The sequence below is a fragment of the Heterodontus francisci genome, chromosome 29 (genome assembly GCF_036365525.1).
Source record: "Heterodontus francisci isolate sHetFra1 chromosome 29, sHetFra1.hap1, whole genome shotgun sequence".
In the NCBI taxonomy this organism is placed as follows: domain Eukaryota; kingdom Metazoa; phylum Chordata; class Chondrichthyes; order Heterodontiformes; family Heterodontidae; genus Heterodontus; species Heterodontus francisci.
In genome coordinates, this window is record NC_090399.1 from 21,967,094 (window position 1) to 21,987,965 (window position 20,872).

Consider the following 20,872-nt stretch of genomic DNA (forward strand, 5'->3'; position numbering starts at 1 on the left):
GAGGCTGCGGTGCTAACCACGGCACCACTGTGCCACCCTGCAAATTTTTCACAAGGCCATGTAACCGCTGGTGCTTCTTTCTCTATCACTACATACCTCTGTTCATTCTCTGTCAGTGAACAGCATGCGTGGTAAACTGGTCTACACTTTTCACCCATCTGTATCTGGAAGAGTACAGCTCCCAGTCCTGTAGAAGATGCATCTGCAGCAATGATAGTGGGTAGTTCTGGGTCATAGTGAGCCATCACACCAGATGATATCCGCAGCTCCTTGATTTTCTCAAACATCTCTGTTGTGCTTCATCCCAGCACCATGTATTGTCCTATTGCAACAGTTGACGTAGTGGCTGATTGACTACAGCTAGGTTGAGCAGAAACTTTCCAACCTGGTTTACCATACCTATGAATCTCTGGAGCTCAATATGTTCCAAGGAGCTGGAAACTCCTTGATTGCTCTCATCTTCTGTGGATCATCTGTTGATACAAAACCTTCCAAATGGAGTAATGAAGGCTGTGAGCAACTTAGCCTCTTCATCAAGGAGTAGTTGCCAAAAAGCACTATTTGTGCCTAGCTTCATGAAGATTGAGCTCTTTTCCAATTGAGTTAAACTCTCATCCACCAATGACATGGGATGAATTTCACATTCAACTGCCTTGTAAAATTGACACAAATTCGAATAGATCCATTGGGTTTTGGCACCAGGACCATCCCTGAGCACCATCTTGTAGGTTCTGTCACAGGTGAAATAACTCCTTGCTTCACCATAGAGTCAATTCTTTTGTTTACTCTTAGCAAGAGTGGGTGATAAACATTTCTGGGTGTAAGCAGGCACACTGGCTTCATTTCTGGATGTAGGATTGTATGGTATGCTGTCTTCAGCTTCCCTAGTCCCATGAACAGCTGTGGGAGTTCAGCTCTAAAGTTTCTAGACTGATCTGCTCGACTTTCCAGCTGCTCAACTCTGTAAATCAGATGCAAGTTGATACAAGCCTTCCTGCTCAAAAGTGAACAACTTTGATTTTGAATCACATACAATGTTTCTGTGATTTCTTTTTCGTGATATTAGATAGTTGCTTTCAGTTCTCATCTGACTTGGGGTTCGATCCCTCCTGGCTCATATGATCTGTTGCCTGATGGCTGAAGAGCTCTCTTCTCTAACCATGAGTTGGCATCAGGAAAATCTGGAACTGCTGCACCAGCGTCGAGCTTAAAATGCATTTTGTTTCCCTCTACTGAGATCTCTGCACATCAACAACTTCAGCTTGGTTCCTGGATCTCTCCAAGGAAAGGTACGTCAACATCATGGATAGCCTTTACTTCATGGATCTTGTCACCTTTTGAAGGTTTCCCTTTATGTGTATTCTGTACCGGCTTTTTGCGATGGCATACTGCCTGGAAGTGGCTTATCTTTCTGCTTAAATGCCATTCAGCCTCTTTGGTGGGACAGTTTTCCTGCCTATGACTCTCTTGGCCACACCCACTTCAGTAAACTTGGGCTGCTGAAACACGCTCCTCCTATCTCCCCTGCTTTTTAATGCCAGCTTTCTCTTTTTAAAAAAATATTTAACAAACTCTACTGAGTCGGCAGCTTTCGAGGTGGAGTTCTCCCTGTCATCTCTAACTGTGCATCGATACTATTTCCTGATCTCTGCTTTCCTGCTCAATTGAATTGCCTTTGCTAAAGTTGGATCATCTCTTCACTGAAAGTGGTCATCCAATACTCCAATGACAATCCTGTCTATGATCAGGTTATCTTTCAAGCCATCATACTCACAGTCCTCTGCAAGTTTATGCAGGTCATTTATAAATGCATCAACACTTTCCCCTTGACATCAAGTGATTTATGACTTTAACCCCATATAGGGACTGGCATGAAGACCCCACCTGCCAAGAATGAGGCACATTAATTTTATCATATGAACATTAATTTTAAACTGCTGACGGACTGCCAACTAGCAGTTGGCAGGAAAAATGACAGAAGCCAAGGGGAGAGCCAACTGCCAGCCCCGACAACCAATTTAACCTGCAGCACCTGTGGAAGAGTGTGTCACTCTGGAATTGGCCTTTATAGCCACTCCAGGCGCTGCTCCACAAACCATTGACCACCTCCAGGCGCTTACCCATTGTCTCTCAAGACAAGGAGGCCAAAGAAGAAGAAGAAGATGATGGACTGAAAAGATGACTTGTTTAAAAAGAGATTACAGCAGTGGCTAGGAACATTTGCATGCTAACTGACAGTTGCCTGGAGAGACAATGCAACTGCTCCCTGATCCAATCAACCCAAATGGATTTTGATCACCAGACATTGAATGTGTAACAAGCCAGCATTCCATCCACTGCCCTTCCCCCCCCCCCCCCCCCCCCCCCCTCACCCCCGGCTCTCTCCCTCGCTCACGAATTTCCAGGTCCACTGAAGCCACTTAAACCTCGAGAGAAGACTCCTACTTTGAAGCAAGTTTGAAAGCGTGCACTGGGCCCCAACAAAATGCAAGATTTAATGCAATCAAAGACTCTACATCGAACTCAAAATCGTAAATGAACTCTAGCTATTGCGTCAAACTTTTCCCCTTCATTCTTTCTCCTTTTCTGTCTCTATCTGCATGTGTATTTTTCGCGTATGCATGCTAGCATGGTCGCATCGCATACTCATAGCAGTTTTAATCGAATTAGAGTTTTAAGATGAATAAACTTACACCTTTCTTGTTTAAATCTAAGAAAACCTGTCTGGTTGATTTCTTTGTCTTACAATTGGAGAGCAGTAAACAAGAATTCACTGAGGGGGAGCTAAAACATGGTGTTTTGAAAATTAAACCCTGTTACAGTCAAACCAGGAAACGGCTGAAAGGGAACCCCTTGACCCTTTTCTCACCTGGTTGTAACAGGGACTAAACCAAATCAGGAGTACTTCCCTGTGAATCTCTTTCAATGAAGTTCAAACCAAACAGATTCTCACAGACACTTGTTTGAGTCTGAAGAAGTGAACTAGCTCTTCCTCAAAGAAAGAAATCAACAGAGAATATTAGCATCTTTTAGATAGCAATAAATTATTAAAAAATAGTCTAAGTCAGAAATATCCCAAAAATTATAAGGGTCTGGGAAACTCTCTTTAATATGTATCTCCACACTTAAGGAGAATACACAGAGGGGGTTCTTGTAGTTGTATACAGAATACTACATGAGACAATTTATGAACTTCTTTAAATTTATTAAAGGAATGAATATACAAAACACTTTAAGTGGCTAAGTATACTACAACATAAAAGATGTAAAGCATAATCTTATTTCTAAAATAGAATCTAAAAATTTAACCTGACAATGTTACAGCAAAATGTCTTAGAATATCCATCAAAATCCAAAGTAAGCTGTTACCTTAAATTCCCTGAGTGGGCCTCGGGCTTCACAAGATAAAGCACTCTCGGTCAAGAGTAGAGTTCTCTTGTCACACAGTCAGTCGCCTTTACCATTGGTTGAGAAGCATCGCTGAGGAATTCAATATTTCTGATTTTTCGATTCAAAAACTCTCACGTTTATACTGTTTCTAATCAATTAGCTCATCCTTTGCAAATGTGGGTGCGACCTTTCTGTAGATTTTCCTCCCTCATTCATTATCCATATATGGTTGTATTATTCACTATTATCTCCAATTAATTTAACTGTTGAGAATTATATATTATTCCAAGTATTGTTAGCTTAATACAGAATATCCAAAGAGTCTGCTGATATAAATGAAACAGGACCTTTATTGAGTAACGTCTTGCTGCTATGGCTTACATCATCCAAAAGATGGTATGAGGGATCCACACCATGTAGTGTACCATCACTTCCTGTGATGGGGTACACAGTATGATTAGCATTATAACCCATTAACAACCCATAGTCCAAAATAGCACATTATACTACAGTTGGGACACAATGTTCTGTTGGGGGACAATAGCATAATGATAATGTTACTGAACTAGTAATCCAGAGACACCAGTTAATGCTCCAACAACATGAGTTCAAATCTCACCACGGCAGCTGGGGGAATTGAAAATACAATTAATTAATGGATCTAATGCTAGTTTCATTAATTATGATCCTGAAATTATTGTTGTAAAAACGCATGTGTTTCGAGGAGGAAATCCATTGTCTTTACCCAGTCTGGCTTACATGTGACTCCAGATCCACAGCATCCTGATTGACTCTTAATTGCCCTGTGAAAAGGCCTAGAAAGCCACTCAGTTGTATCAAACCACTACAGAGAAGTTGAATAAGAATAAAACCAGACGGGCATCGTCTGAGGCACTGGAAACTATAAAAGGTGCACTGTGCCAAGTTCTCCTCATGAACATCTGGGAACTTTTGCCAAAATTGGGACAGCAGTCCCATAGACTAATCAAGCAATAACCTGACATAGTCTTACTCATCAAATCATATTTTACAGCCAATGTCCCATGGGTATGTCCTGTCCCAGATGTAGTGGAACAGTGGCATACTGTCAGGAGGGAGTGGCCCTGGGAATCCTCAGCATTGACTCTAAACCCCCTGAAGTTTCATGGCATCAGATCAAACATGGGCAAGGTAACCTCCTGCTGATTGCCACCTACTGCCCTCCCTCAGTTGATCCATGTTGAACTCCATTTGGACAAAGCACTAAGGGTAACAAGGGCACAGAAGTAATCCAAGTGGGGGACTTCAATGTCCATTTCCGAGAGTGACTGGATAGCACCACTCAATGAGCTGGCTGAGTCCCTATCTGTCAGACTGGGCCTGTGACAATGGTGCGGGAACCAACAAGAGGGAAAAATCTATTTGACCTCATCCTTGTGAAATTACCTGATGGATGTCCTGCATTTAAATCTGCTATTGCACTGCATCACCTAGGGACTAAAAACAACAAAGGCACGCCCTGCCCAGTTGACCTTGCAAAGTCTTCCTCACAAAAATCTGGGGACTTATGTCAAAATTGGGACAGCTGTCCCACAGACTAGTCAAGCAACAAGATAACATAATCATACTCACAGAATCATATCTTACAGCTAAAGTCCAGACTCCTCCATCATCACCCTGAAGTATATCCTGTCCTACCAGGAGGACAGACCTATCAGAGGTGGCAGCACAGTGATATACAGTGGGAAGGGACTGGCCCTGGGAGTCCTCAATATTGACCCCGGATCCATGAAGTCTCATGGCATCAGGTCAAACACAGGCAAGGAGACCTCCTGCTGATTACCACCTACCTCCCTCACTCAAATGATGAATCAGCACTACTCCATGTTGAACACCACTTGGAGGAAGCACTGAGGGTAGCAAGTGTATAGAATGTACTCTGAGTGGAGGACTTCAATGCCCATCACCAAGATTGGCTCAGTATCACCACTACTGATTGAGCCGGCTGAGTCCTGAAGGACATAGCTGCTAGACTGGGCCAACGGCAGGAGGTGAGAGAAACAACAAGAGGGAAAAGTGTACTTGACCTTGCCCTCACTAATCTGCTGTCACAGATGCATCTGTTCGTGATAAGAATTGATAAGAGTGACCACCGCACAGTCCCTGTGGAGATGAAGTCCCATCTTCACACTAAGTATACCCTTCATTGTGTTGTGTGGCACTAACACTGTGTTAAATGGGATAGATTCAGGACAGACCCAGCAGCTCAAAACTGGACATCCATGATGTGCTGTGGGCCATCAACAGGAGAAGAATTGCATTCAACCACAATCCATAATCTCATGTCTAGCGTATCTCTCAATCTACCATTACCATCAAGCCAAGCGACCAATCATGGTTCCGAGAGGAGCATATGCGAGGAGCTGCACCAGGCATAGCTAAAAATGAGGTGCCAACCTGGTGAAGTTACAACACAGGACTACAGGCATGCTAAACAGCAGAAACAACATGCAATCAACAGAGCAAAGCGATCCCACAATCAACAGATCAGATCAAAGCTCTGCAGTTCTGTCCCATCCAGTTGTGAATGGTGGTGGACAATTAAACAACTAACCAGAGCAGAAGGCTCCAGAAACACCTATCCTCAATAATGGGGGACTCCAGCACGTGAGTGCAAAAGACAAGGCTGAAGCATTTGCAAACATCTTCAGCTAGAAGTGCCGAGTGGATAATCTATTTCAACCTCCTCCGGAGATTGCCAGCATCATAGATGCCAGTCTTTGGCCAATTTTATTCACTCCACTTGGTATCAAGAAATGACTGAAATCACTGGATACAGCAAAGACTATGGGCCCAGATAACATCCCAGCTGTAGTACTGAAGACTTGTGCTTGAGAACTAGTTGCCCTCCTAGCCAAGCTGTTCCAGTACAGCTACAACCCAGGCATCTACCCAACAATGTGGAAAATTGCCCAGGTAGGTCCTGCCCACAAAAAGCTGCCCAAATCCAATATGGCCCACTCCCTCCCCATAAGTCTATTCTCAACGGTCAGCAAAGTGATGGAAAGTGTCATTGACAGTGCTATCAAGGGGCACTTACTCAGCAATAGCCTGCTCAGCAATGCTTAGTTTATAATAAATAAAAGCAAAATACTGCGGATGCTGGAAATCTGAAATAAAAACAAAAAGTGCTGGAAATACTCAGCAGGTCTGGCAGCATCTGTGGAGAGAGAAGCAGAGTTAGCCACAGATGCTGCCAGACCTGCTGAGTATTTCCAGCATTTCTTGTTTTTATTAATGCTTAGTTTATGTTCTGCCATTGACACGTGACTCGAGAAATCATTATAGCCTTGGTCCAAACAGGGGCAAAAGTGCTGAATTCCAAATATGAGGTGAGAATGTCTGCCCTTGACATCAAGGCAGCATTTGACTGAGTGTGCCATCAAGGAGTCTTAGCCAAATTGGAATTGGGAGTAAACTCTCCACTGTTTGCAGTCATACCTAGCACAGAGGAAGCTGGTTGTGGCTGTTGGGGGAAATCATCTCAGTCCCAGGACATCACTGCAGGAGTATCTTAGAGTAGTGTCCTAGGCCCAACCATCTTCAGCTGCTTCATCAACGACCTTCCCTCCATCATAAGATGAGAAGTTGGGATTTTTGCTGATGATGCATAGTGTTCAGTACAATTCACGACTCTTCAGATACTGAAGCAGTCCATGCCTGCATATAGTAAGACCTGGACAACATTCAGGCTTGGGCTGATATAGGGCTAGTAACATTCACCACACACAAGTGCGAGGTAATGACCATCTCCAACAAGAGAGAATTTAAACACATTCCCTTGATGTTCGGCAGCATTGCAATCGCTGAATCCCCCTTCCTCAACATCCTGAGGGTTACCACTGATCAGAAACCTAACTGGGTCAAGCATATAATTACTGTGGCTACAGGAACAAGTCAAAGGCTGTGTTGAGTAATCCACCTCCAGATACTCCAAAGCCTGTTCACTATCTACAAGGCATAAGTCAGGAGTGAGATGGAATACTCTTCACTTGCCCAGATGAATGCAGCTCCAACAACACTCAAAAAGCTCAACACCATCCAGGACCATGCTTTAATGGCACTCCATGCACAACTTTAAACATTCACTCCCTCTACCACCACACATAATGGCAGCAATGTATACCATATACAAGATGCACTGCAGCAACTCACCATGCCTCCTTCAACGGCACCTTTAAAACTCGTGATCTCTTCCACCGAGAAGGATAAGGGCAGCAGGTGCTTGGCAACACCACCATCTGCAACAAAAACAAGAAATGCTGGAATCACTCAGCAGGTCTGGCAGCATCTGTGGAAAGAGAAGCAGAGTTAACGTTTCGGGTCAGTGACCCTTCTTCGGAACCACCATCTGCAAGTTCCCCTCCAAGTTACATACCACCCTGACATGGAAATATGTCACTGTTCTATCACTGTATCAAAATCATAGTACTCCCTACCTAACAGCACTGTTGGTGTACCTATCGAGCATAGACAGCAGTTTAAGGAGGCCGTTCACCACCACCTTCTCAAGGGCAATTAGAGAAAGGCAACAAATGCTGGCCTTTCCAGAGATACTCGTGAGCTGAGTCATGGGCGAAGTCAGGCGACGTTACGGAAGTAGAAGTAGGCGGTCCTAGTGATGATACGAATATGAGTTCAAGGCTCATATCAGGGTCGAATGTGACACCAATGTTGCAAACAGATGGCTTCAAATCAGACTGTTGCAAGGGAGAGAGATGGAGTCGGTAGCTGGAGAACAGAGTTTGGAGCAGGGACCAAAAACAATAGCTTCAGTCGTCCCCATATTTAATTGGGGAAATGTCTGCTCATCCAGTGCTGGATATCGGATAAGCAGTCTGACAATCTAGCAACAGTGGAGGAGTCGAGAGAAATGGTGATGAAGTAGAGTCGAGTGTTGTCACAACATATGTGAAAACTAATGTTGTGCTTTCGGATGATGGCGGCAAGGGGCAGCATGTAGACAAAAAAATAGTTGAAGGCTAAGGATAGATCCTTGGGGAATGCCAGAGGTAATGGTGGGGGAGCAGGAGAGAAGCCATTGCAAGTGATTCTCTGGCTATGATTAATGGAACCAGGAGAGAGCAATCCCACCCAGCTGGACGACAGTGGAGAGGCTTTGGAGGAGGATGGTGTAGTCAACCATGTTAAAGGCTGCAAACAGGCCGAGAAGGACGAAGAGGGAAAGTTTACCTTTGTCACGGTCACATTGGCTATCATTTCTGACTTTGATAAGAGCTGTTTCAGTACTGTGATAGGAGCGGAAACCTGGTTGGAGGAATTCAAACATGGATTTCCTGGAAAGATGGGAATGAATTTGGAAGGTAACAACACACTCAAGGACTTTGGAGAGGAAAGGGAGGAATAACCTCACACCTCTCCACATTATACTCCATCTGTCACCTTGTTACCCACTCACTTTACCTGACTATATCTCATTGTAGCCTCTTTGTGTCCTCCTCACAGTTTACATTTCCACTTAGCTTTGTATCATCAGCAAACTTTCATTACTTTCGGTCTCTCTGTCTAAGTCATTAGCTGAGACCCCAGCACTGATCCTTGCTGCACTCTTTACATCCTGCCAAGTTGAAAACTCTGTTTATCTGTACTTTTTGCTTCGGTCCATTTACCAATCCTTGATCAATGGCAATATATTACTCCCAAATCCATGAGCCCCTATCGTGTGTATCGACCTTTTGTGTGGCACTGTTGCAGCTAGGTGGGTGATGGTGTGACTGGTTTCCACTGTTCACTTCCCAACTGACCATAGCAAGTATTTTTTTAATTCTTTCATGGGATGTGGACGTCACTGGCAAGGCTAGCATTTGTTTCCCAACCCTAATTGCTCTTGACACTGCTTACTAGGCCATTTCAGAGGACAGTTAAGAGTCAGTCACATTGCTGTGGGTCTGGAGTCATATGTAGGTCAGACCAGGTGAGGATGGCAGATTTCCTTCCCTAAAGGACATTAGTGAACCAGATGCGTATTTATGGCAATCATGATAGTTTCATGGCACCATTACTGAGACTAGCTTTCAATTCCAGCATTTTGTTAATTAATTGAATTTACTAATCAATTGAATTTAAATTCCACCAGCTGCCATGGTGGGCTTTGAACCCTTGTCCCCAGGACATTAGCCTTAGTCTCTAAATTACAAGTTTTCTGACATTACCAGTACAGCACCATCTAATGTTTTCACCACTTGTATTTTATTTGCTAAGTAAACAGACAGTGACAACTTTTCTTGTAGATTTAAAGCAGCTGATTAAATATTTATTCACAATACTCATTCCCCAAAATGTGCGCAGCACCACTCATGCATGCATTCACTCTCACATGCACTCTCAAGAGAAGCTAGATAGAAAAGGCCAGGATAGGAGCTGTTCAGAGTGCAGGTTGTAAAAGTCTGTTGTTTCAGGAATAACCTGTGAGATCCCCTCAGAATGTGAATTGTAAAGTTGCAGGCCTGTTTTCTGGTCGTCTGGTAATCATTGGGTTGTTGCAGTCTCCTGACGGTTCACTTTGGGATGAAATTGGTGCTGATGTCTTAGGTCAGTTCTCACTGATAGAAGCATCATTTTTACAAAGGCATTCTGTTTTCTCTGCTGTCGCTAGCTTCAGACTTGTTTCAGCAGGGTTCAGCGATATTGGCTGGATCCATTCTCTCTCATTCTCTCTCCACCTCTCGCTCTCTGTCAATTCTTGCTGGAATTCAAGATAACACTGTGTGTCTGAGGGCAGACCAGACTGATGTTGTTGTCTCTAGTCCTGTCCTGGAAAGACTCCCCCTTTGTTCCTCAAAATAATTTATTTTTAAGGTCAATGTTACAAGGGTCGGTTTCACCCATGTGACTTCAGGTTTCAGCCCAGCTGGGCTGTCTAATGGCCTTGATGATGGCTCCATTCTGAGGAGAAGAGGGTGGTTCACACTTCATTGTAATGGAGGCTATTAGGAGATGAGACATCTGAGAAAGGTTTTGTCTCATTGTTTTTGAGTGTAGCTTACATCCGGGTGTGATTAATTGTTTTTCACTCTTATTAGACACGAATGTGGATTTGAGTGCAAGGGATTCTGAGGGTCACGTGTTTTGTCCTCCATGTTGTTGACAGCACATGAACTAGTTTCTTTATAATTGTTTCTATTTTTTGCAACTCTTCAGTTTGTTTCTGTATTTTCATTGCTGCACTTCTTATGAGCATGACAGGTACATTACCAAATGCCTTTTGGAAATCCAAGTATACTACATCTCCTGATTTCCCTGTCTCTATCTGACTAGTTACATAATCAAAAACTCTAATAAATTCATCAAACACGATTTCCCTTTTGTTAAACCATGTGAACTTTGTCTGATTATACCATAACTTTCTAAATGCATTGTTAAGACTGCCTTGATAATAGATTCCAGCATTTCCCTGGTGACTGATGTCAGGCTAACTGGTCTGTAGTTCAGTTTTCTCTCTCCCTCCTTTCTTGAATAACAGAGTTACATTTGTTAACTTCCAACCTGCTGGGACTATTCTAGAATCTAGGAAGTTTTGGAAAGTTTTAACCAGCTCATCCACAATCTTTGTAGTTACCTCTTTTAGAAACCTAGAATTTAGACCATCAGGTTCTGTGGATGTGTTGACTTTTAGTCCCTTAGGTTTTTCCACTACTTTTTCTTTACGATATTAATTACATTATGGCAAACGTGTGAAGCAGAATGCAGACTGCTTTCAATCTCACATTGAAGAGCTGTCATAGCCGCTAAGCGCATTGCACTGCTGAACTACAAGAAAGTCCCCAGCGAGTTAACATCCGTAGCACTTAAAGCAGCCAGAAGCACTGCACAAAGAACAGCCAGGCGCTGCGCAAATGACTACTGGCAACACCAATGCAGTCATATTCAGCTGGCCTCAGACACCAGAAACATCAGAGGAATGTATGATGGCATTAAGTGAGCTTTTGGGCCAGCCATCAAGAAGATTGCCACCCTCAAATCTAAATCAGGGGACACAATCACTGACCAACGCAAGCAAATGGACCGCTGGGTGGAACACTACCTAGAACTGTACTCCAGGGAAAATGTTGTCACTGAGACCGCCCTCAATGCAGCCCAGTCTCTGCCAGTCATGGATGAGCTGGACGAACAGCCAACAAAATCGGAACTCAGTGATGCCATTGATTCTCTCGCCAGCGGAAAAGCTCCTGGGAAGGACAGCATTACCGCTGAAATCATCAAGAGTGCCAAGCCTGCTATACTTTCAGCACTCTACGAACTGCTTTGCCTGTGCTGGGACAAGGGAACAGTACCACAGGACATGCACGATGCCAATATCATCACCCTCTATAAGAACAAGGGTGACCGCAGTGACTGCAACAACTACCGTGAAATCTCCCTGCTCAGCATAATGGGGAAAGTCTTCACTCGAGTTGCTTTAAACAGGCTCCAAAAGCTGGCTGAGTGTGTCTACCCTGAGGCACAGTGTGGCTTTCGAGCAGAGAGATCCACCATTGACATGCTGTTCTCCCTTCGCCAGCTACAGGAGAAATGCCGTGAACAACAGATGCCCCTCTGCGTTGCTTTCATTGATCTCACCAAACAAAGCCTTTGACCTCGTCAGCAGACGTGGTCTCTTCAGACTACTAGAAAAGATTGGATGCCCACCAAAGCTACTTAGTATCATCACCTCATTCCATGACAATATGAAAGGCACAATTCAGCATAGCGGTGCCTCATCAGACCCCTTTCCTATCTTGAGTGGCATGAAACAGGGATGTGTTCTCGCACCTACACTGTTTGGGATCTTCTTCTCCCTGCTGCTCTCACATGCGTTCAAGTCTTCAGAAGAAGGAATTTTCCTCCACACAAAATCAGGTGGCAGGTTGTTCAACCTTGCCTGTCTAAGAGCGAAGACCAAAGTACGGAAAGTCCTCAATGAGGGAACTCCTCTTTGCTCACAACGCTGCATTAACATCTCACACTGAAGAATGTCTGCAGAGACTCATCGACAGGATTGTGGCTGCCTGCACCGAATTTGGCCTAACCATTAGCCTCAAGAAAACAAACATCATGGGACAGGACGTCAGAAATATTCCATCCATAAATATTGGCGACCACACTCTGGAAGTGGTTCAAGAGTTCACCTACCTAGGCTCAACTATCACCAGTAATCTGTCTCTCGATGCAGAATTGAACAAGCGCATGGGAAAGGCTTCCTCTGCTATGTCTAGACTGGCCAAGAGAGTGTGGGAAAATGGCGCACTGACACAGAACACAAAAGTCCAAGTGAATCAAGCCTGTGTTCTCAGTACCTTGCTCTACGGCAGCGAATCCTGGACAACGTATGTCAGCCAAGAGCGACGTCTCAATTCATTCCATCTTCGCTGCCTCCGGAGAATCCTTGGCAACAGGTGGCAGGACCGTATCTCCAACACAGAAGTCTTCGAGGCGGCCAACATCCCCAACTTATACACACTACTGAGTCAGCGGCGCTTGAGATGGCTTGGCCATGTGAGCCGCATGGAAGATGGCACGATTCCCAAGGAGCTCGTCACTGGTATCAGACCCACTGGCCGTCCTTGTCTCTGCTTTAAAGACGTCTGCAAATGCAACATGAAGTCCTGTGACATTGATCACAAGTCATGGGAGTCAGTTGCCAGCGATCGCCAGAGCTGGCGGGCAACCATAAAGGCGGGGCTAAAGCGTGGCGAGTCGAAGAGACTTAGTAGTTGGCAGGAAAAAAGACAGAAGCACAAGGAGAGAGCCAACTGCGAAACAGCCCCGACAAACAAATTTTATCTGCAGCACCTGTGGAAGAGTCTGTCACTCTAGAATTGGCCTTTATAGCCACTCCAGGCGTTGCTTCACAAACCACTGACCACCTCCAGGCACTTACCCATTGTCTCTCGAGACAAGGAGGCCAAAGATAGATTAATCACCTTAAGTTGCTCAATCATATTAGACCCTTGGTCATTCTCTATTTCTGGTATGTAATTTTCTGTCTTCTTCTGTTCAACATCTCTGCCATTTCCTCATTCCTTGTCATAATTTTTCCTGTTTCTGCCTCTCAGGAACCAATGTTTACGATAGCTACTTTCCGCCTGTTCATATACTTGTAAAAGCACTGACAATCTTTTATAATCCTGGCTAGTTTACTCTCATATTATACATTTTCATTTATCAACTTTTTTGTTGCCCTTTGCTGGTCTCTAAAATGCTCCAATCATCAGGCTTGCTACAATTCTGTGCAACTTTATAAGCCTCTTCTTTTAATCTAATACTTTCCTTAACTTCCCTGGTAAGCAAAGGATGGATATTTCTTGCTGAATTTTTGTATTTTTAATGGAATGTATTTTTGTTCAACATTTTGAGTTGTTTCTTTCAATGTTTCCACCATTTATTTACTGCCATACCTTTTCGTCCATTTACCCAATCAACCTTAGTCAGCTGTCCCCTCATACCTATGTAATTGGTTTTGTTTAAGTTTAAGATTCTTGTTTGGGACTGGAGTATGTCACTTTCAAACATAATAAGGAATTAAATTTTCTTGTAATCACTTTTTACTTATGGATCCTTTATTATGGGATTACCAATTATCCCTGCCTCATTGCATAATACTAGATCTAAAATAACTGTATCCCTCGTGATTCTACAATGTATTATTCCAGGAAATGGTTGTGAAAGCATTCTACAAACGCATCTTCCACTCGACCTTCACCAAATTAATTGCTCCAGTCTATATGAAGATTAATATCCCCCACAACTATTATATTAGCTGTGACAGGATACCCAATTAATTGTAGTGAAACAAAGGTACATAGTACAACCAATTAATTGAAATAGAACAAAGATATGTGTACCCAGCTATAATACATTTTGTTCTTCTCGGTCTCCTCCAATTATTCCATTACCGTGGTTACATTGCCTTAATTAGGTCAGTGACATCTCTCATAAACATCCAGATCAGACAGGCATATTCTAGACTATTAAAGACATCACTGCGAGCTTACCTTCAAACATTGCATTATCCTTGATCTGTGGTGATGCCTGTTCCCTGTGCCCACTTATGCAATACATGGCTTACAATTCCATGTTCAGCCTTAAAATTCCAAATTGAGCAGAATACTGTTTTAATTCATTGTGCCACTGGTCCTAATTTAATGTGTGCTTGGCTGAAAGGCTGCCCAGGACATTAAAGTATTCAAGTAGTATGGACTCTCGTTCCCATATTCCCCCAATTCTCCTTTCTGTCTTTATCACCAGGACTTATCTGGGTTATATTCGTATATTCATATTAGCCCATTCAACAGTATTGTCCAATTGCAGTCCTGATTTTAAAGCAGGCCATCCAGAGTATTTTTTTTATTTGTTCATGGGATGAGGACATTGCTGGCAAAGCCAGCATTTATTGTCCATTCCTAATTGGCCTTAAGCAGGTGGTGGTGAGTAATTTCTTGGAACACTGCAGTCCATGATGTGAAGGTACTGCCACCATGTTTTTCGAGTAAGAGTTCCAGGATAATAGAAATTATCAGCACAATTGGCTGAAACAACATAAGAACCATGTGTATCAGAGTGTTCATCACACTGGTAGCTGTCAGGCTCCATCTGAACAATGAATCCCACCAGCTGACATGTCCAATCTGATTCAAAGTTATGTGAACATTTTACATTTCAGCAATAAGATGGCTAATGTCCACGACAATCACTTGATTGAAATTCTGAAGCTATTGAAGCCTTGTACACCATTTCCACATCTTCTAAAAAACAGCATAATTAGGGTTGAAGTAGGGTTGCTACCGACTCATATTGTCAGGATGCCATTTTAAAGTCTGTTGGTCGGCGACCATTTGGTGTTGATAAAATTGAAAATTACCACCTCCACAATTGGAAGGGGATGATTCGAACAACAAAATACAGCCTCCAAATGTAAAAATCAATGCAGAGCATCAGCGAGCAGGAGAGTTTCCTGGATAAGAAGAACAACCCCACTTTGGAACTAAACTCCCATCCCTGGAATCATTCTAGTAAATCTCCTCGGCACACTTTCAAGGACCCTCACATCCTTTCTAAAGTGTGGTGACCAGAACTGGATGCATATTCCAGTTAGAGCCAAACCAGAGGTTTATAAAGGTTCAGCATAACCTCCCTGCTTTTGTACTCCATGCCTCTGTTTATGAAGCCCAAGGTTGCTTTACTAACCACCCTCAATATCTCCTGTCATCTTCAAAGATCAATGCACATGCATCCCCAGGTCACTCTGTTCCTATACACTCTTTAGAACTGTGCCATTAAGTATATATTGCCTCTCCCTATTCCTTCTGCCAAAATGCATCACCTCACATTTGTTGATATTAAATTCCATCTGCCACCTGTCTGCCCATTCTGCTCGCCTATCTATATCCTATCTAAATTGCAAGCGGTTTGTAACATCCTCACTGTTTGCCACACCTCCAAGCTTGGCGTCATCAGTAAATATTTAGATTCTACTCTGTATTCCATGATCCAAGTCATTTATATATAGCAAAAAAATCAGTGCTCCCAGCACTGACCCTTGGACAACACCAGTGTCTATCAGTCTCCAGACTGGAAAACGATCATTTACCATGACGTGCTGTTTTCTGTCCTTAAGTCAATTTTTCTTTAATCTAATTGGACACTGACCCTCCTAACCCATGAGCCTCAATTTTGTTAAACATCCTTTTATCTGGTACTTCATCAAACAATTTCTCAAAATACATATAGACATCCACCATATTCCCTTCATCAACCTTCACTGATACTTCATCAAAAGTTCAATTAGATTAGACAAGCATGATCTGCCTCATAAATCCATGCTGGCTGTCCTTAATTAACTCAAACCTCTCCAAGTGTATGTTGATTTTTCCCCCTGATTATTGTTTCTAAAGCCTTACCCACTACTGATGTTAAACTAACTGGCCTGTAGTTGCCTGGACAATCCTTTGACTCTTTCTTGAATAAGGGTGTCACATTTGCCACTCTCCAATCCTCTGACACCTCCCCCAAATCCAGGGAAGAGTGGAAGATTCTGGCAAGACCTTCCATTATTTCCATCCCCATTTCCTTTAGCAACCTGGGATGCAAGCCATCCGGACCAGGTGACTTATGTACTGTAAAAGTAGCTAGCCTTTTTAGTACATCCAACCCCCCCCCCCACCCCACTCAATTTTACGCTATCCATTGCCTCTACTCTCCGCTTTGACCAATATTTTGTCAGATTCCACTTTCTTCGTGAACACTGATTAAAGTACTCATTAAGTGTATTAGTCTTGCCCTGCGCCTCCAAGCATATATTACCCTCATTATCCCTAATAGGCCCCACTCCACCTCTTACTACCCACTTACTATTTACATGTCGGTAGAAGATTTTTGGATTCCCTTTTAAGTTGACTAAGAAGAATTCAACTGAAATGCATTATACACCTTTTTCTGTTTCATCATAATTTTTATCTCCATCATCATCCAAGGAGCCCTGTTATTGGTTCCCTTACTGTTCGGCCTTGTTGGAATGTACCTAGCCTGTACCTGAAGCAGCTCTTCCTTATAGATAATCCATTGTTCCGATACAGTGCTTCCTGTCAGTTTTGGTTCCATTCTACCCTGGCTATATCCCTTCTCATTACATTGAAATTAGTCCTCTTCCAATCCAGCCATTCTACCTTGTTTTTCAGCATTGTTAGTGTAAACCTTATGATACAATGATCACCTTACCCAAGTGCTCCTTCACAGACACTTAATGCACTTGGCCCACCTCATTTCCCAGCACCAGATCCAGCAATGCTTCTTTGCTAGTTGGGCTGAGAACATATTGATCAAAGAAGTTCTCCTGTACACATTTTGGAAAATTCCCCCCCCCCCGCATCCCCCCGCCCCCCCACTTACCCTTTACTCTAAATTTTTCTCAATCAATATTTGGGTAATTAAAGTCCCCCAACATCACCACTCTATAGTTCTTGCACATCTCTGATTTCCCTACAGATTTGCTCCTCTCTCTCCATTTGGAGGCCTGTAGAATACCCCTGGTCACGTGATCATACCCATTTTACCTCTCAACTCCAACCAAATGAATTTTGTTCTTGCCCTTGCCCCTTCAAGGACATCCTCCCTTTCCAAGACTGCAATGTCATCCCTAATCAATACTGCCACACCACCTTCCTTTATTCCTTCTCTATCTTTTCTGTACACTTTATATCCTTGTATATTAGCACCCAGTCCTCACCATTTTTAAGCCACTTTTCCATTATTGCTACTGCACCATATTCCAAAGCTTGTAACTCAACAACATTATTCAACATATTTTGTATGTTTACACACATGCATTGTAATCCTGTCTTTGTATTCTTCATAGTCCTTCTCAGTTTGCTTCCATCTAATATGGAACCATTCCCTTCTCTAGCACTGTCTAACATTTTCACCTTCTGCACCTTATTCCTGTTTTCTGCTTCTATCTGCTGGTGTCCATTCCCCTGACAATTCAGTTTAAACTCTCCCCAACCACATTAGTGAATCTCCCCGCGCGGACATTGGTCCCAGTCCTGTTGAGGTGCAACCCATCTCTTTTGAATAGGTGCCTCCTGCCCCAGAACTGATCCTATTGCCCCAAAAAGCTAAAGCCCTCCCTCTTGCACCAATCTTCAAGCCTCACATTGATCCTCCCTGTCTTCCTATATCTACTGTCATTAGCACTGGGTGTAATCCAGAGATTACTACAATTGTGGTCCTACTCTCTAACTTCCTTCTCAGTTTCTGAAATCTGACCAGACAACCTCAGTATCTGCCCTCACTATGTCATTGGTACCAATGTGCACCACAACTTCTGACTCACTCCCTTCCCCCTGCAGAATACCTTGCACCCTCTCCATGATGCCCTTTACCCTGACACACAGAAACTAAAAACTAAATCCAATTGCTTTCTCCTTTTTAAAATATACAATCAATCCATGCTTCCTATTTCTTATTCACAACAAATTCAACATTTCCTGCAAATAAGAAATAGGCAGCATGTTTTTGTTTGTCTATTTTAAAAAAGATAAGGCAAATGATTAAATTTTTAGTTTGTGAGAGTGTGCAAGATTGGGGAGGTTTCCTGACCTGTGAATGAAAGACTGCCATTTGCTGTGGGCTTTTTGACTCTATTTTTCCAAATGCTTTTCTTAACATTTCTCTTACAACTCAAATGTTCAACTCAGGGCTTTTTTTTAATGGAATTCTTTCACAATATTTGTATTTTGTGAAAGGCCTGATATTAACTCTGTTAATATTAACTCCACATCCTCCTGCACAATCCCTTCTCTTCTTTACACGTTATGTAACTTTAACCCTCCTGCCTCATGTCAGAAATCCCCAAAACAACTAAAGGTAGTGTTACCTTCAGGACCTCCATAGGGAATGAAAGCTTCAGTCAGGATCTCACCTTGTCTGTCTGAACATGCACCTCCTTATATAGGGGAGGTGGTGGCATAGTGGTATTGTCACTGGACTAATAATTCAGACCCAGGATATTCCTCTGGGGACATGGGTTCGAATCCCACCATGACAAAAGGTGGAATTTGAATTGAATTCATGAAAAAATCTGGAATAAAAAAAATCATTAGATCATCTAGTGATGGCCATGAAACCATTGTCGATTATTGCATATAACCCATCTGGTTTACTAATGTCCTTACCTGGTCTGGCCTACATGTGACAGCAATGTGGTTGACTCTTAAAAAGCCACTCAGTTATACCAAACTGCTAAAATGTTGATAAAGAATGAAACCGGATGGACCGCCCGGCATCAACCTAGGCACCGGAAATGACAACGACAAACCTAGCCCTGTTGACCCTGCAAAGTCCTCCTTGGGGGGTTGGACCAGCTTTCCCACAGACTAGTCAAGCAATAGCCTGACACAGTCAGAGTCACTGAATCGTACCTTACAATGTCCCAGACGCGACCATCACCATTTCCAGGTATGTCAGGTCCCACCGGCAGGACAGACCCAGCAGAGGTGGCGGCACAGTGGTATACAGTCGGGAGTTGCCCTGGGAGTCCTCAACATCAATTCCAGATCTCATGGCATCTGGTCAAACATGGACAAGGAAGCCTCCTGCCGATTACCAGCTACTGCCCTCCCTCAGCTGATGAATCAGTACTCCTCCCTGTTGAGCACCAATTGGAGGCAGCACTGAGGGTGACAAGGGCACAACATGTACTCTGGGGGATTTCAATGTCTGTCACCAAGAGTAGCTCAGTAGCACCACTACTGACCGAACTGGCCAAGCCCGAAAGGATATAACTGCTAGACTGGGTCTGCGGCAGGTGGTGGGGATCCAACAAGAGGGAAAAACATACTTGACCTCATCCTCACCAACCTGCCTGCCGCCGATGCATCTGCCCATGACAATATTGGTAGGAGTGACCACTGCACAGTTCTTATGAAGAAGAAGTCCCGCCTTCACATTAAGGATACCCTCCATCGTGTTGTGTGGCACTACCGATATGACAGATTTCGAACAGATCTAGCAATGCAAAACTGGTCATCCATAAGGCGCTGTGGACCATCAGCAGCAGCAGAATTGTACTCAACCACAATCTGTAACCTCATGGCCCAGTGTATCGCCCACTCTACCATTACCATCAAGTCGGGGGATCAACCCTGGTTCAATGAAGCATGCAGGAGGGCATGCCAGGAGCAGCACCAGTCATAGAGTCATGGAGTTATACATCACAGAAGCAGACCCTTCGGCCCATCATGTGTGTGCTGGCCATCAAGCACCTATCTATTCTAATCCCATTTTCCAGCACTTGGCCCGTAGCCTTGTATGCTATCGCATTTCAAGTGCTCATCTAAATACTTCTTAAATGTTGTGAGGGTTCCTGCCTCTACCACCTCTTCAGGCAGTGCGTTCCAGATTCCAACCACTCTCTGGGTGAAAAGAATTTTCCTCAAATCCCCTCTAAACTTCCTGCCCCTTACCTTAAATCTATGCCCCCTAGTTACTGACTCCTCCGCTAAGGGAAAAAGTTTATTCCAATCTAACCTATCAATGCCCCTCATAATTTTGTATACCTCAATCATATCCTCCCTCAGCCTTCTCTGCTCCAAGGAAAACAACCACAGCCTTTTCAGTCTCTCTTCATAGCTGAAATGCTTCAGCCCAGGCAACATCCTGGTGAATTGATGAGGGAAGGGCTGTAGATGTTATATACATGGACTTCAGTAAGGCGTTTGATAAGGTTCCCCATGGTAGGCTGATGGAGAAAGTGAAGTCGCATGGGGTCCAGGGTGTACTAGCTAGGTGGATAAAGAACTGGCTGGGCAACAGGAGACAGAGAGTAGCAGTGGAAGGGAGTTTCTCAAAATGGAGACGTGTGACCAGTGGTGTTCCACAGGGATCCGTGCTGGGACCACTGTTGTTTGTGATATACATAAATGATTTGGAGGAAAGTATAGGTGGT